The following is a 17,806-nucleotide window of genomic DNA, read 5'->3' as shown; positions in this document are numbered from 1 at the left end:
CGCAGGATCACCACGGTAACAAGCTTACCTGCGGATAATCTTCTCAAAGAAATTTCAAGGGAGAGGAAAAAGAGCGTGAGGGAGAGACAGGGAGAGAGAGAGTGTGTGTGTGAGTGAGTGTGTAGTGTGTGTGTGAGAGAGAGAAAATGGAGAGGCAGTATGAGAAGGAGAGAAGGAAGGGACGGAAAAGAAGAGAAACTTAGCGAACTTTTCTGAGTCACTGGCTTGCTGCGCCAAGCACTTTCTATTCTGACGGCCAACTTGCCCTTGTGGTCAAGCACTTTCCACTGCCCTGAAAGCCGTGAGGAGCAGAGAGACTGGGAGGAGAGGGAAGAAAATAGCGTGATGAAAAATACAGTATGAATAGAAATGTTTTAAATATCCCAATTTCCTCCGATACGGTGTGTGACACTGACACTGGATTTCACTCTGCTAATCACGAGGACACACAATGGCAGGGATTATGCCACACATTAAGTTGATTTAAGCAATCGATATGTGTAATAAATCAATTTAAATATTAATGTATTGGATATTATGCTATTATTATTATCACTCCCTCTCTTGTCCCCTCTTCATTTCAGGAGAATGCCTTTAAAAAAATTCTGCTAGTGTAGGGGGAGCCTATGAGCAAAAATACCAAATTTTACCTAGTGTTCTTTCAACACATGCATGGCAGGACCTTTAGACACAGACACATTCACAGGGCCCAGGGAATCAAACCAAACAAACTTTTGCCATTTTGTTTAACTTCAAGGCCAAGGCTGCTCCTTGATTAAAAAAATTAATTAAATTAATTATTTATTTATTCATTTACTCATTCATTCTTTTGGCCTATATTCATATGTAATATATATATATATATATATATATATATTTTTTTTTTTTTTTTTTTTTTTACAGTATCTTAATGTATTAAATGGTGAAAGCAGGATGCATTCATGCTTCAGTGTTTCTGATTTTTTTTTATGATTCAGCCTATCTCTGAGAATCAACAATTAAATCCCACTGATGAAAATTATTAGCAGCATTTTACAGTATAAGTCCTCCTGACTAGGCAGAGGGAAATGGCTACAAATAAAGTGACAGGCTTCATTTACAGAGACTGTTGTGTAATAGTCTATTAGACTACAGAGCTTAGCATTGTGTCCACACCAGATGTTTAGTGCTTTAATCGTTCTCTCTCTCTCTCTGTATTATTTTTTTTATATATTAGGGTGGCATGGTCGTGCAGCAGGTAGTGTCACAGTCACACAGCTCCAGGCATCTGGAGGTTGTGGGTTCAAGTCCTGCTCCGGGTAACTGTAAGGAGTTTGGTGTGTTCTCCCCGTGTCAGCATGGGTTTCCTCCGGGTGCTCCCGTTTCCTCCCATGGTCCAAAAACACACGTGGATTGGCGACTCAAAAGTGTCTGTGGGAGTGAATGTGTTTGTGTTTTGTGTGTCACTCTGTGAAGGACTGGCGCCCCCTCCAGGGTGTGTTCCTGCATTGCGGCCAGTAAAGCCAGGTAGGCTTCAGACCCACCGTGACCCTGAATTGGATTAGCAGTCAATAAATGAATATATATATATATATATATATATATATATATATATATTAGTTGTCATGTGTCTAAACAACAGAAATAAAACAAACTCATACTAACATGACGGGATAGGAAGTTTTCAAGATCTCTAAGAATACATCATGGGTTAATCCTAAGCATGACCTACAACACTGCCTTCATTGAAATGGTAAAATGGACTCCTCTTTAACATGCACTTGTGCAGACAGACAGACAGACAGACAGACACACACACACTTACTCACACCATATACACTTTAATCAAGCCTCAGTTCTAATGAACTGTCTCTCCCTCTTCACATCATTTCCATTAGTGCTCGTAGTTCAGTCAATAAATGCTTCATACTGAAGCTCATCACTCTGCTCTGTGTGTGTGTGTTTGCAAAAGAAAAACAGAGTAGGTGTGTCCAACTCTGTGGTCATCCCAGACGCAAACACAAAAATAAATATGTAAATGTACTCCTGCATTTCAATATAAAAACATTTCATCCTCACTACGTACCATTATCTACCCCCAATCCCCCCACCCCACATTAACTGACCGCTCCCATCAAAAGCTCACTAATTACTATCTTGGCCACTTAATTAATTAGCTGCTGCACTTAATTATGACAAACTGCATTATAGTGGTATGTGTGCGTATGTGAAAGGGCAAAGGAGAAGAGGAACTTAGTGGCAGCCAGCGCTCGGTAACAATTTGATTTGGAGCAGGAGGAGAGTTTATTGAGCCGAAAAAGACACATGATGAAATTAACATTAATCAGGACCTGATAGAGGGATATGAGTGAGCAGGAGAAGATGGAAGCAGGGAAATGGATCTGATTAGGTCTGTCTTTTTATTAAGGCCATTCAACTGTCATGTGATGCATGCCCCGACCCATATCCCGATATGCATGACAAATACAATGAGGCCAGTTCAAGGTTGAGTCACTTACATGTGGCTAAGAATACACTTAAAGAACGTGACTTTGAATTTTCTTGATTCCATAGGGGGCATTATTCCCTAATTACATAATTTTATAAGCAGGGGTGCACATAACCTGGCCTTTTGGAATTTTCTCTTCCACCTTCAGAGGTGCAGGAGTTACATTCTGGCACCTACGTGTAGTGGTTATTTAGTTCAAGAGGCGTACAATGAACAAAACGAATGATAAACTGAAAACATCCAGTCGGTTCTTTGTGGGATGCCTAAATTAGAAAACACTGGACCCATGTAAATGTGAGAGCAAGGTTTGGGATTAAATGGAAAAAAAAACAGGTCACTGGTTTCATCCCCACAGCTGACAGGACAATTGGGGTGGAGAGAGTGAAGGAACAGTGCTGTCTCCTCCCTCAACATCCATGGCTGAACTGCCCTTGAGAAAGGCTTCTAATCCCTAACTGTTTCCTGGGCTCTGGGGATGGCTATCTCTCTTTCTCTCTCTCTCTCTCTCTCTCTCTCTCTCTCTCTCTCTCTCTCTCTCTCTCTCTCTCTCTCTCTTCTCTGTGTGTGTGCTCACTGCCCCTAGTGCCCTAGCATGTGTTTTCACTGCCACGGATAATATGAATGTGGAGAAAAATGTCATTATACAGTGAAAATCAGCATCACTTTTTATCACAAAAACAAGCAAAAATCTTTGCAGCAAAAATAAATAAATAAACAAATAAACAACAGAGAAGAAGAGAACTAAGCAAAAATGCTCAAAATAACTCAGATCCTCTGCCCCTCTCTCCTCACTCCTGCCTGCTCATGTCGGGGTGATCTGTGGCTCATTCTCATTTAAAGTGACAGGTGCTGAAAGCAGTCATTCTGAAGAGGGCTGTTTAGACAGGGGAGAAAGATGCTGTGTTGTTTGAACCTTATGGTGTTTTGATCAAAACATGTCACACATGTTTCGTTAAGACCCCAGGAAACCATTGAGAACTATGTCCACTCCAGGCACGACATTAAATCTTGAGGGTATAATTGGGTTAAGAAGCCGATTTTAGCTTCACCGAATTTTTTATTTACTTATAATTATCAAGGACTTACACTGCCCACAGAGACCTGCAGCCTATAGACTCAGGGACCCGAGGACTGAATGCATACTTCCATTGTTTCAATTATTTACTCATGTGTACACACATTCAGTGGGAAATTATTCATGTTTACATCTACAGTGCATTGTCTCAAGTCTTTAAGATGTCTCAGGCCTTGTGGTGGCCCCTTGAGACCCCTAGCAATCAAAGATCCCTGGGCACTGGCCCAGCTGGCCCCGTCAGTAATCCATCCCTGTCTACATTGGACAAGCATTTAGATGATCCTTTATCACTGAACAGTGCTGGTTATTTGTCCCTGCTTATTCCCAGTCAGGGGCTCAGGATGGAAATGCTCATTATAATATGAGACAATCCTAATTCTAACCTATGGATGTAACGTAATACAATAGAGATTAAATTCTATCCAGAACATCAAGCTTTATTTCTTTACAGGTGCCTTTGTCCAAGCTGTCATCAGTATCCACACTATCTGGGTCATCACTGTCCACTGTTGTCCAGTCCCATTACGCTGACATCATTAGTGTAATATGTAGCATCATTAACTGGAGTCCACCTTCCTGCCCTACCAAGACTAAGAGTAGTAATAGCAGCAGCAGGGACAAAGAGAGGGGGTTTGCAAAGCGCACATAAACAGTATCACAGTCATATCCTAAAATGTGTTAGACTGAGAAATAACAGCGGTGTTTTTCTGCATTTTTGCCTTACACGGTGTATTCATGTCACAGTTTCATACACTATGGTCATCAACATCCAGAGGGAACCCTCAGGTCCCTTAGGTAAACACCTATTGACCTGTGAGAGCTTAAAAATGCATATCAGTTATTCTTAGCTCTTTTTTTTTCTTCAACAGAATAATCGCGTTTACTGTACTGTAATGTATTGTATTCAGGTGCATGTCTACAGGAGGGCTGGGCTAAGCATTCCGCCCATCCAATCCAACAAAATGAAACGCTGCCAAACGTCCCCCTGGTCAACAAATTAAACTATTCCACCCCCAACCCTCGGTCATCAAATTGAAACACTTGCCCTGCTAACCCCGCAGGTATTCCCAGTATATTCTGGCCCACCCAAATACTACAAATGTCCAGCAAAATATGACAGTCTTGTCATACATCCAATTGTACTGTATGTCTTTGACTGCAGGTAATGCAGCAATATTATTATTTTATTGTTTGACTGAAAACATAGGGGTTAATGCCACAAAACTGCTGAAAGCCCTTTTTTTTGGAACTAATTCTAGAAGCTGGACAGATGACCTTACATGTTGGATAAACCTCCAGTGACATTGGAAGGTGTTCCTGCTTGTAAAGCATGAAAAGCCTAGATACATCGGTAACTGTGATGTGTATGTGTAGCATTTATGGTTTAACCAAATTTCAATAAGTTGTCAGAAATGGAAAATAGTAATTTTGTTTGTTTGTTTGTTTTTTAAATGTAAGTTACAAACTTCAGCATTTCAACCAGTGTGTAAAAAAAAAGGGAAAATAGATAAAGAGAAGAACTAATACCACAACATTAATGTTATGTGCCTCAGCCATGGTTTATAACACTGGCATCATTTGATGTATCAGGAAATGGCATGAAGCAAATGATGAACTGGTTACTGTAGAGTGTTACAAAAAGCTGTAGGTTAAGCTAGTGTAATGTATTATGGGCAGTCAGTGCTTATGTACAAGCATGACAAAAGGAAATGTGATAATTCACCATTGTATTTTTACCAAAAAATCTGAAATGTTTACATTTTTTTCCTCATTTTTATTACTTCTTCATGGAGTGAGTGGAAAAGTGAGGGGCTGAGCATCATGCAGAGGTGGAGGGCTGTTGGTCAAATGCGTATGTTGGGAGTGTGTGTGTGTGTGTGTCTGAGAGTGTATAACAGACATTTTGGAGTGCTCTCTCTATTCTCTCTCTCACACTCTCTGATCCCCCAGGCTCAGTCAGTGTAGATTTACTGGCTTGTGTTGGATGAACCCACAACGTTGTGACAATATTTAGTCTGATGCTGTCAGAGTGCGATAATGCAGCCGTAACATTGGAGGAACGTTAAGGGATGATTTTCCTGTCCCGCAGTTATACGGAGTTGAGCCGTTAGCAGAGACTGTCACTTCGTCTGTTTGCTGCATTTGTGAGGGGATATAAACTAAAATAAAAAATATATAGTGGGACTTGATTTGGTTTGATGGGAGATATGGAAATATACCCAAGGTCAGTTAAGCCCTGTGTTCAAATACCAATTAATATGGTACTGAACCATGATTCAGTCCCTTTAAATGTAAGACAGGGAGGGGGTTTAACATGTTATCCCTCCAGTATCTGTGCATGGATCCACATATCAGTTTCTCCCTCTGACTAACTTAAAGGTTAGCGCCATAGTAGAAACAAAGTAGTTTGTCCTATATTACTCAGTATTGTGCCATACTGTTGTAAACATGTTTATACATTGTGAAATTTACATCATTTTAATCTCAGTTGATTGTATATTGTCACTGTCCAAAATAAATACATGTATCTTCAAAATAGTAACAGAAAAATATATATTATATTAGACAATTATAAACAAATATATATATATATACACCATATTTTTGTTTTTACATGTCCAAAATATTAAGTATTTTGTGTATCATAAAAGTGTAATTCAATATTCAAACATTCTTCTGCAATTTTGTCATTGTATTGTAATTGCATAGTACTAAAAATGTTTTGAAAATCTTAATGAATTGAAATCAAGTATTAATACTCAACGTTCATAATTGGTAACATTGCAATTACAATATTTAAATCATGTAAACTGTTCTTTCATTTTAGATACTGTACATTACCCCCAAGAACAGAACAAATTGATGTACATGCTTTTGCAGCTCCTTTTCCTTGATAGAACTCATAACGAACACAAATAAATACTTCTAGTTTGCCATTTACAACTTACTGAATTTTTTGGTTATTTTTTGTTAAATAAAAAGGACATTTGTCATATTAGTAGTATTCATCAGTTACCAAAAAATGAGGCCAATGTTGAATTTTAAATTAAAATATTACATTATACACCAAGAAAAGAGAGAGAGAGAAAAATATAAAACTTATTTGTACACTTAATATATAATATGAAAGCCATAGTTACACTTCATTTATATTTTTTAAAACACATGGGTGGAACGTGGTGCAACAGCTATTGTCTCTGTCACACAGCTCCAGGGTCCTGGGGTTGTGGGTTCAAACCCTGCCTCGGGTCACTGTCTGTGAAGAATATGGTGTGTTCTCCTTGTGGGTTTCCTGTGGGTTTTCAGGTTACCTCCCTCAGTCTAAAAGCATGTTAGTATGTTGATTGGCCATGTTAATTATCTATAGGTGTGAGTGTGTGGTGCACTGTGATGGACTGCCCCATCCCCATTCCCAGTGATTCCAGAGAGGCTCTGGACCCACCACAACCCTGAAGTTATGAGGTTACAGACAATGAACAGAACATATAGAAATGGCCTCAACCACCACCAAATTACATTTACCCAATCCTTGCCAAAGGGAGTACGGTGAAAGTTGGCAGTTGTTAAACATCTAACATGTTTTATTCATATATACCTGATTTGACAGGTCTGAATCATGTCAATTCCGAGCACAAGTTTTTGACGGTGTGTTCATACTGAATGCTATGTGTTTCTGACACTGTTGCATAGAGTTATACCTAGTTATGACACAGCCATCTGTAGCCAGGAGTCCCAAAGAGCACAACTAATAAAGCGCTCTCTCTCTCTCTCTCATCCCTCCCACACTCTTTAAGATTCAGGCCAACACAGGTGTCTATTCTGCCAGTTCATGTTCTCCTCCAAGCATGCTTAACTATCCTATATCAGGCTAAAGCTTCCTTATCTGATAAAGATATATACACTGGCTTCATGCGATATGAAAGAATATAAAGCAGTCCTAGTATTCATCTTAGCAAAAGGCTAGTTCTTTTACCGCATAGGCCATTTTCTGGTCTGTTGGTTGTGCCTTGTATACACTAAACAAACCTGCACATAAATGCAACAGTAAAACTCATGCAATCCTTTGCATTAGGATAGCTATTGACTCTGACAAACTGGCAGTGTGTCCCAGACTCGGCGAGGAGGAGTTCTAAAGGATGAGAGAGAGAGAGAGAGAGAGAGAGAGAGAGAGAGAGTGCTCTGGTGTAGCTTAATTAACAGCTCTGAAACAACTGGAGTGTGTTAAGTGTTATCAAACGGGAGTGGAACAGAGACATTAAGCAGATTGTCAGAGGCCAAGGCCACAGCAGTTCAAACCCTGCATCTCCCCAGTGATTGTTTTCACAGAGCCCTGCCCTCAGCCATCGTCACCGACAAACAGCTGCAGGCTTACAGAGCCTCACTGATCTTCAGAAGCTTAAAGCTGTGAATGAAAACAATTTGAAACCTCCTGTTATAATAGTGATTGTTATATTGTATTCTATCTGTATAGTTTGTGATTTTACTCAGAGAAGTGGAAGCTGGTGCTGACCGTCCTGCTGCCGTCATGGTGACAGCAATGGTCTATAACCAGTATTCACCCTGGAATTTCAGAACTGAACCTTGGTAAAAATTAAATCATAGTAAAATAACATTCAGAAACATCAAAAATTGGGCGGCACGGTGGTGCAGCAGGTAGTGTTGCAGTCACACAGCTCCAGGGGCCTGGAAGCTGTGGGTTCCATTCCTGCTCCGGGAGACTGTCTGTGAGGAGTTTGGTGTGTTCTCCCTGTGTCCGTGTGGGTTTCCTCTGGGTGCTCCGGTTTCCTCCCACAGTCCAAAAACACAGGTTGGTAGGTGGATTGGCGACTCAAAAGTGTCCGTAGGTGTGAGTGAGTGAGTGAATGTGTGAGTGTGTGTGTTGCCCTGTGAAGGACTGGCGCCCCCTCCAGGGTGTATTCCCGCCTTGCGCCCAATGATTCCAGGTAGGCTCTGGACCCACCGCGACCCTGAACTGGATAAGCGGTTACAGATAATGAATGAATGAATGAACATCAAAAATTCCACCAATACTTGTATCAGTTAATAATTCCACACTTAAACATTATCTTTAATATTTTACAATTGTTTTGACTAATTTTGTGTACCTCCTTAGTTAACTGCCCTTGTTTTGCCCTCGTTCCTCTTCCTCTAAATGAATATCACTGTCCATCATGGTTTGACTTCAGAAGAAAAGCAAAAGAAGAAATAAAAATGCAAACAGGAAATGTGATGAATCAGCAATGTGAAACCACAGTGAGAGTCCTCCGTTCTCAGTAAACACACACACACACACACACACACACACACGTGATGTATGCTACGACAGAAAGAGGCCACTTTGTGCAGTTTTACCAGCAGTAACTCAGATCATTTTGTGTTTGGGTCTCACTGGTATCAACAGTCCTATTTAAGATGCATATTGGTATAATATTTAAAAACCCTCTCTGTTACAGAATCATTCTTTCTTTCTTCTCTCCTTCTCTGGCATCTGACACAATTCCTCTGGAGCAGTGTCTATACATTTTGAACTGGAGCCACACCTCAACATGCAGCATCATCAAGTTGCTCAATGTGCTTGGAGGAGAATGCTAACAGCCTGATTCAGTGTGACCAAGCAGCTGTCCAGTTTGTCCAACACATTGCTTATATTGACATAAAGAGAGAAATCTGGCCAGCCCTCACACTGACAGACCCAGCTGCTCATGGCAGGTGTATAGACAGGCTTAAGCGCAGCGCAAGTGGAAGTCAAGCCACTGAGAACATACCTTGGAGTTTCATTCATTATCATGTGTGTACAAAATACATATGCTGTTTTTTATTTTTTATTTTGTGGTCATTGATAGAATTTATTAAGAATTGTAATTTATTTGGTATTGTATCTGTATTGTTAAATGGTAATCTGAATTGAGATGTCATGACAGGGCCTACAATCTCTCAGAAACACCTCTCCTTACAGTACTGCTGCAGTACTAAGACCATTCTCACTGCTTAACACCCACTCCCCCTCTCTCTGGTGCACTTGTTCTTCTTAAGGACATGTTCAGCCAGAGCTGTATTAATTGGGCCCTAAGGTATTAAACAGAGGAAACAGGTACATCATTACACAGGTGGGCAGGACTCTCTCTCCCTGTCATGCTTTCTCTCTTTCAAATTAAGTTCATCCATTTTTTGAAGATAAATGCTTGTGGTTAATGTAAGCCTTGATATTTAAGGAGATTCCTGTCCCTCTGTTTTTCTCTTTATATACACACACTATTAAACACATGAAGAGAGGACCATCACAAGGTCCCATGAGAGATCAGATGTTTATCGTTTTAGTTTATACTCCATGGTACACACACACACACACACACACACACACACACACACACACACACACACACACACACATTGATTGGTGTGTACAATGCTGATGTTAGCATATCCGATCATCCTTAAAGCGCATGGGTACCCTCAGCCCCTATATATATGCAAATCCTCTTCATTCTCCTGGTTCGCTTGCAACTGACAATCTATGAGGTGTATTGATCGACAAGGACTCGTCTGTGTGTACAGGCACGGGTGTGCTCATGTTTGTGTGTGTGTGTGTGTGTGTGTGTGTGTATGCATGCTTGCAGTCACAATTAAACCAGATCATTTTAATTAACACAAAGTGGCCCTGTAGCTCAGAGTTTCGAAAACAGCAGACAAACTGATGTGGTCTGGTTTGAAGTCCGAGAACATTCTTAACTGTCATTTCTGCTCCTCCCATCACTGTGTTCTTGTGAAACAACTTGTGTGTCCTAGTCATCTTAACAAAGAAACTGGATCACTTTATGAAGTATATATACACATTTTTAATCACTAAACCATTGATTCCCATTTTTTTATTTTTAACTTGGCTTGTTTTGCACAGCTGTGGAAGGTCACACGGATAGGGCAGTGAGTGGAATATGCTGGAAAGTTTGTCACGGTCGTTTCCAATTTAGTTTGAATTAACTAGAAATAAAATTTTAAAAATGCCATTAAAATTTGAGAGAAATAATTTGGCATTTGTAATGCATCTAGAAATCCAACGAAGAGACTTAGCTTTCACCGATCCCTGTACCAGCCACATTAGTGTTTACAACAGAAGTGGGCTATTGGTGAAATGAAAAATAATACCATGACAGGACCTGATAACATCCATTCTGGGATGTGGAAACTATTGGGAGACTAAAGGGCAGAATTTGGTTTTATTAGATCTGAAAAAGAATCACAAATAAACACCAAGACCACAAAGATGATGGAGTACCACACTTCTCTAAGTCAGAGAGTGGTTCAGAGTAGCATGGCTGAAGTAGCACCATGTCATTGGAATTTTGTTTATCTGTCCCACCATTTCAAGACACTCGTGAGGTCAACACACCAGAGGCACTTTCAACCAGAGAAACTGGACAGTGATGAGCTGAAAAGTGAACGCTGTGCCAGAAAACCATTCGAAAAATAAGAGAATATACTGATATTTTTATTAAATCTCCACTTTCAAGTTTAAAAAAAAGAGGAATTTCCTGTTTTGATGAAAACAGAATGTAATTCTCACAAAATTCATAGAAAACACATTTCCACAGAAAGAAGAAGAAGGCCCATGAGTAAGCAGAGAAGAACAAAGCTCACTCTCCTACACTTCTCCTCTCCTGTGAAGAAGCTTGCTGGATGCCATGATTTATTGTTTGTCCTTTTAATCTGCAGCGATAGAAGAAGAGAATGGCTCTAGCCAGCTTGCTTCGGCTTGTTTAACAGTGACCTCAACATCGGGCGACAGCAGTCCTGCTCCTTTCTCCATGAACAAAACACAGCCCTCTAGAGGAGCTTCTGGATTCTTTTGCGTTCTCAGCACAAGAAATGATCTCATATAAACGATCAAAGAAACAAAAGAAATACACACTTGCGCATAAATATACATACAGTTTCGCACACACAAACACACACATACACGCTTCGATATACTCAATGTATAGATGTAAAGGGTCGAGCCAAATCCAGAGACTATTATCCCATCTCTAGCAAACTTAGTTACAAAGCCCTCTCCTACAAATCCATCTGTGAGAATGCCAGATGGTGAGGAACGATTGATCAATGCACCACAGGCCAAAGTAAAGGACTTTGTGACCATTTTCGTGATGCTTGGTATAGTGACTATTATCTGGGGCTTATATAGTCCAAAGAAAAACATGTATCTCCAAAACTGTAATTTTTACTAAACTAAAATTTCAATGGCGGTGAATGTAAATACTACTACTACTACTAATAATAATAATAATGATACTAATAATAAAAGTCATTTTGGAGCATTTCTATTTGTCCAAAAAGCTGCGGTTTCATTCCTTGTACAAATGATTTAGGAAACTAAAATCCATAAAAAGGGAAACATGTTTTTAATTGGACAGCGACAATATGCAGCCTGGGATCCAATGGAAATCAAGCTCTCAACAAACAGTTTCTGACCTGATTTTCCTTCCAGAAACCCTCCTCAACAGTCAGTGTTGTAATCAAGTCTTTGGGGTGTAGACACAGCAACAATTTCACTCCAAATATGACCTGCTCCAAAGACTAAGTAAATGATTTTGCTCAAATGTTTGTAGGGACATTTTCCACCCAAAATATTGATAGGGACATGTTAAATATGTAAACCTATGTGCATGTTACATTATTATCAGCATTTACTAATTGAGTCAGTTCTCTTTGGTTTATTATCATTTTTAATGTCTTTACTCAGTTATAAATAGAAAATACTCATGTATTACCAATTGTACTGAAGCCCATTTCTATTGAAGTATATTTCCAGGCTTCATCTAGGCCAAAGCTACCTCCATGACTAAAGAAAAATATGTGTGGAGAGAAGGTATTCCATATGGAATGACTTCCATAATTGCCCACCTGCCCCCAGCAATGGTGTGAGGGGGTATTTTCCCCCTGAGCTGGGGTCACTGAGAGGAGAGGGGTAGAGATTGATTTCACACCCTGAACACTGACAGTAAGGGTCTAACTCTGCCCCTCCTGGGACTAACCCACTGTATACATCCCCACCTCTCTCTCTCTCTCTCTCTCTCTCTCTCTCTCTCTCCTTCTCTTCCTCCAACCCCCACCCACTTACACAAAAACTCTCTCTCTCTCTCTCTCTCTCTCCCACGCTCTCTCTCTCTCATGTACTAACATTTTTCTTGTACCTGTCACAATGTAAAAGGAGGAATTCCTTGTTCATCAGTGTCAGGAAAAATATCAGTCATAAAACATCAATCATATAAGAGAACATAAGCCTCAACAACTAAATACAATATTAAATCACCTCATTGTTCAGCATATAATACTATCACCAATTAGCAATATGTAAATATATTGTAATTGTCAAAAACAAACATTGTATCTTTATTATGTATTAGATATATTTCATATAAAATATGTGTGCCATATTCATGACCCATGTCCTAACATTGTATAAAAACAAACGTGTGTGTGTGTGTGTGTGTGTATCCTGCATGGTGAGGGACTGTAAGAAGAGACTGACGTTTGTTTATGGCCAGCTTGTCACGTCTCTCTCTCTGGGACAATCAGGAAATTAAGTGTTGAGGAGCGGCGAGGGAGCCGAGGGGCCGTCAGATAACATTACTCACTCCCTGCATCACAATTAGTGCAAATGGTGCATTACAGGGAAATTATCATCAATATGATATTAGCAGATGCTCCCTAACCGAATCAGAGGGAAAAGTGCTTATTCCACTGTCTATCTGGATAACGAGAAGATCGAATGAAGAGTCGAAGCAGAGGAGAAGGTGGAGTGACACATTCGGAGCAAGTGACGGGGCCACAGCCACAGAATTAGATTAATTCAGTGCATCAGAATGTTGTGCATTCACTTTATCTGCATTAATCCATATTTATATTTTAATTACTGCTTTAACAACTGCATCAGGACTCAGGCCGTCACATGATAAACATCTCTGTTCATACACGAACATATAATTTATACCATATTCATTATAGTAAACAGAATATTATTATGCAGTTAAACACTTTGTGCACTGTAATGTCCAGATGTTTATAGACAGCTTTGATTTTTAACAGATTAAGTATATAATATTGAATTTGGTATCATTAAATTAGAAAAATGTAGCAGCTGCACAAGTCATACATTATATATGTATACATACGCATGTATGTGTGTGTTTGTAAAATAAAAGTTCCTGTGTTCTTGTGGCAGAATGCAATCAACTCCCCATCTACTCTACAGCCTGGAATGCTAGCTGCTACTAAGGCAGAAGGAAACAAAACCCCTATTGATACCTTTAATTTCAGAATATACATGGGACACAACAGTGTCCACAAACTTTTGGCTGCATAGTGCAAAGTCAGAGAAATCAACATTAGCATTATCATAAAAGAGCAATTATATAAGATGAGGGCTAAGCCACTTCCAGGACAATAGAAGTCTATTAGTGTGTTTGCCTTTAATTGCTGGATTTGCTTGAAGCCAGGAAAATAATGTTTAAACTGTGGAAAATTAAATCTCCCTTATGACAAAGCAAAGCACCATTATACAAAGCCAGGGGGCCATTTTGTTAATGGTTCCAGGCGAGAATTGGCCATCTCGGCCAATAATGCTCGCCGTATATCTCAGTTCATTTGCTTAGTGCGGAGTCAGCGAAACAGAGATGGCAAACAATAATGTACCTAAATATGGAAAAGTAATGAATGCGTGACAGAAGCAGTGCCATGTGTTTTGATTAAAGAGAAGCATGGACAGGACGGCATGTATCCCTCCCACCGTAATGCTGACAGCAGTGCACTGCTCAAAGGATATGATTAATTTCATTTTTCTATACCGTTACCTTGCGACCTCAACTTAATTTTTTAAGAACTAACTTTGCTAATGTGTCATAAATGTGCAGTGCTGGAAAGCAACAGAAAAATCAGGTTCAAGTCATTTTTCATCTCATAAATTATAGAATACTTATCATTATTTTGAACCTCATTTTAGTTTTGCAGTTAATTCAATCAAATATATTTGGTCATATTGAGAAAGCAATAAAATGAATACAATGTTATTAATAAAATTAAGCTGTAATCTGAAGATAACAATAAATAAATACATAATTAATCATGACCTCTCTGGACATCTGTACATTAATGAGTGTAACATCACATTCTTCTGAGGCTCGTGGTCTGTGTCTAGCTACAAGGTCCTCTTCCTCTTTGTCCACTCTGTTTTTGTACCCGGAGGACATTTAATTGACTAATTTCATCATTGCTGCATATTTCCTCGTGTTGATTAGCTGAAATGCCACAGCAAATAAAATGTCTCACTGTTGACTGATGGTCAAGATGGGAATTTCCCATCATTCATTGGTGCCATTAGGCCCTGCCTTGATTCTAGCTCTAAGCCCTAAGGCAGGAGTCACCAATCTTATCCACAAAGGCTAGCGTGGCTGCAGGTTTTCGTTCTAACCAAACAGAAGCACAAACTGTTTAGCTGTTTAGCGAGAAGACTAGTTGATTAAACAAGTAGAATCAGGTGTGTTCTGCTTAACTGGAATAAAAACCTGCAGCCACACCGGCCCTTTGTGGATAAGATTGGTGATCCATGCCTTAAGGCCTTCTTTGAAGCATTAACTTTCATGTTGAAGGGTAAAAGGTGAACAACATTATAATGTAACATTATTAAGGCAAGATTAACAATTAATTTTCACATATTTCTCCCATTCGAAAATCATTTTCTAATTGATTGATTACGTCACATGGATGGAGGGCAGTTTCCTGCACTAAAGAAGACCTGATGGATACTTACAGAAAGGGAGCCACAACTGCTGATATGGGGTGCTGGGGAGAAGACTTGTTGGGAAAAATAAAACAAATGATATACCCTGCAACCTTGCACACATAAACAGGCACGGACATACAAAGCCTGCAAGGCTGCAAGTGCGTCTAATGGAGCAGAGTAGTTCAGGGAGCCGAGGAAGAAAACAGTGATTGCAGGTGTCTTACATCAGGCCCCTGTGGGGAAATTGCAAGTGACGAGACAGGTGACCTTACACACACCTACACACCCCTACACAGCGGGTGACAGAAGGAAAGAGAAAAGAAGAGGAGAAATGGAGAAAAGGAGACAGATAGAAAAGTAATAGTTATAGAGAGGCTTAGAGAGAGGAAATTGTGAAAGCCAGTAAGAGAGACAGAGAGCGAAACAAATAAAGGAAAGGAAAACATGAGTGTCTGACAGAAATTTAGTAGAGACAGAGAGAAAGAGACAGGGGACTGAAAGTAATGCCTTCATATGGATGCTGTGGGAAGCCTGGTGACTGGTTTAGACTAGGTGTGTGTGTGTGTGTGTGTGTGTGTGGAGCAGGTTGAGACCCGGCTGGCCAGTGGAGGGCTGTTCATTTCACAGCTGTAGTGGATTATGTGGCGGCAGAGCAGTGGGGGTAAGCCTGACCCTTTTATCTCATTCAAACATGCTGCTAATTCAGCAGCGCACCACTGGCACTGCGGCTAGCGCACTAATCAGCGCATCACTCTCCCCGCAGTGAATAAACCTCCATTCTAATCCCCAATCAACCAGCCTGACACCCGTTTACACACACCGACACACAACCCCACACACACACACACAGAGAGAGAGAGAGAGAGAGAGAGAGAGAGAGAGAGAGAGAGCACATCACACATAAGCACACAGCACTACCAAAATTAAGCAGTACAAAGCATTCAGGTTATTCACAACTCAACAAGCTCCAGTTTACAACTGAAAAAAGTATTATATTAAAATTAAAACTGTATTAAAATACAATTCTGTGTAAAAAATTAGAGACCACCCACAGGTGTCTGGTACATCTTCATCTTTCACAGTGTGAAAACACTCAAGCAGCAGTAAGGGTCTGAAAGGATGTGAAGCCACAAGTACGCAGTTACTGAGAAAGGGAAAAAGAAAAAAATACAAATCAAGCAATAAAATGAAATAAAATAAACAGATGTGTGCACTCACAATAATGGACTGAACATTCCAGAGCCCAGGCCTCAGTATCACGGAATGTTCTTGATGACTTTTTTTGTAAACAAGGCTGTTGGCTTGAATTAAAATTTAACTGTTGAGGATTATGTGTAATATTCCATTTAATAAACTGTGCTTCTGTTAAAACTACTCTTTTGGTTAAAACCTTAACACACACAAACAAGGTACACAACTGAGGTTTAGCAGTGTTGTTTTTTTGACAGTGCATGTAGGGGTGAAGGTAAGTAAGGCTTCCATCTTTGTTCTGCACCCACAACTTGCATCCTAACAACCACATTATCAGAGGGAAGAAGAGAGAGTGAAGTGAAGTGTTAAAAATATCAAGCCCCTGTTCCCATTGTGCTTAAGTGCATGCAGTTGTTGAGAATGTGTTTATGAGTGAGCTAAAACAAATGTAGCTAGAGCTGTATGGAGAAAAGATGGGGTAGATGTGTGGTATGAGTGATTATTCTCAGTGAGTATAAGCAGTCATATATATAGTGTGTATGAGCAGAGATTAAGTAATATAAAAAAAAATAGAGTAATGTTAATAAAACATGGTAGCAGTCTTACAGCTCCAGGATCCTGGGGTTATGGGTTCCATTCCCGCTCCGGGTGACTGTCTGTGAGGAGTTTGGTGTGTTCTCCCTGTGTTTGTATGGGCTTTCTCCGGGTGCTCCGGTTTCCTCCCACAGTCCAAAAACACATGTTGGTAGGTGGATCTGTGACTCAAAAGTGTCCGTAGTGTGAGGGTGTGCCCCCTCCAGGGTGTGTTCCTTGTGCCCAATGAATCCGAGTAGGCTCCAGATCCACTGTGACCCTGAAATGGATAAGCGGTTACAGACAATGAATGAATAATTAAACATAGTCATTTTTATGAAGCACAAATTGGTTACTGCAAAAATATATGTAAAAACCAAAAAAACATGCTCAATGTCAAATGTCAGCCAGAAAGGGGATGTTCGCTGTGGAACTGTTCCAAAATCATGTGTAAATCTTTGCCAGAAGAGTTACACTCTTCATTTCAGAAGAAATGTTGGATAAGCAGGGTCCTCAACCTTTTGGCCATATACAGTATGTGTGATTTAACATATGCTCTAAGGCAGTGTTTAATTTGAGCCAGATCCTGCAAGAACAAGATCCGGCACCATTCTCAAACGCAATTGTATAATCGAGTTCAGCCGCTTACTACAGTTTTTCTCAATTGCCAAGACACATTTCCTGAAACCATGCATCCATTTCT

At 40.0% G+C, this 17,806-nt stretch overlaps 1 long non-coding RNA gene across 1 annotated transcript in view; it reads right to left on the bottom strand.

Annotated features, from left to right (window-relative positions):
- Nucleotides 1-17,196: 17,196 nt before the first annotated feature.
- LOC136690700 (uncharacterized) overlaps nucleotides 17,197-17,806 on the bottom strand; it is a 54,226-nt gene continuing 53,616 nt past the window's right edge. Inside the window, exon 4 of the long non-coding RNA XR_010801758.1 lies at nucleotides 17,197-17,383. This is a non-coding gene — a long non-coding RNA (uncharacterized lncRNA). The remainder of the gene's footprint in view (nucleotides 17,384-17,806) is intronic.

The sequence above is a fragment of the Hoplias malabaricus genome, chromosome 3 (genome assembly GCF_029633855.1).
Source record: "Hoplias malabaricus isolate fHopMal1 chromosome 3, fHopMal1.hap1, whole genome shotgun sequence".
Taxonomy (NCBI): domain Eukaryota; kingdom Metazoa; phylum Chordata; class Actinopteri; order Characiformes; family Erythrinidae; genus Hoplias; species Hoplias malabaricus.
This window is presented reverse-complemented; position numbering and strand designations above follow the sequence as displayed.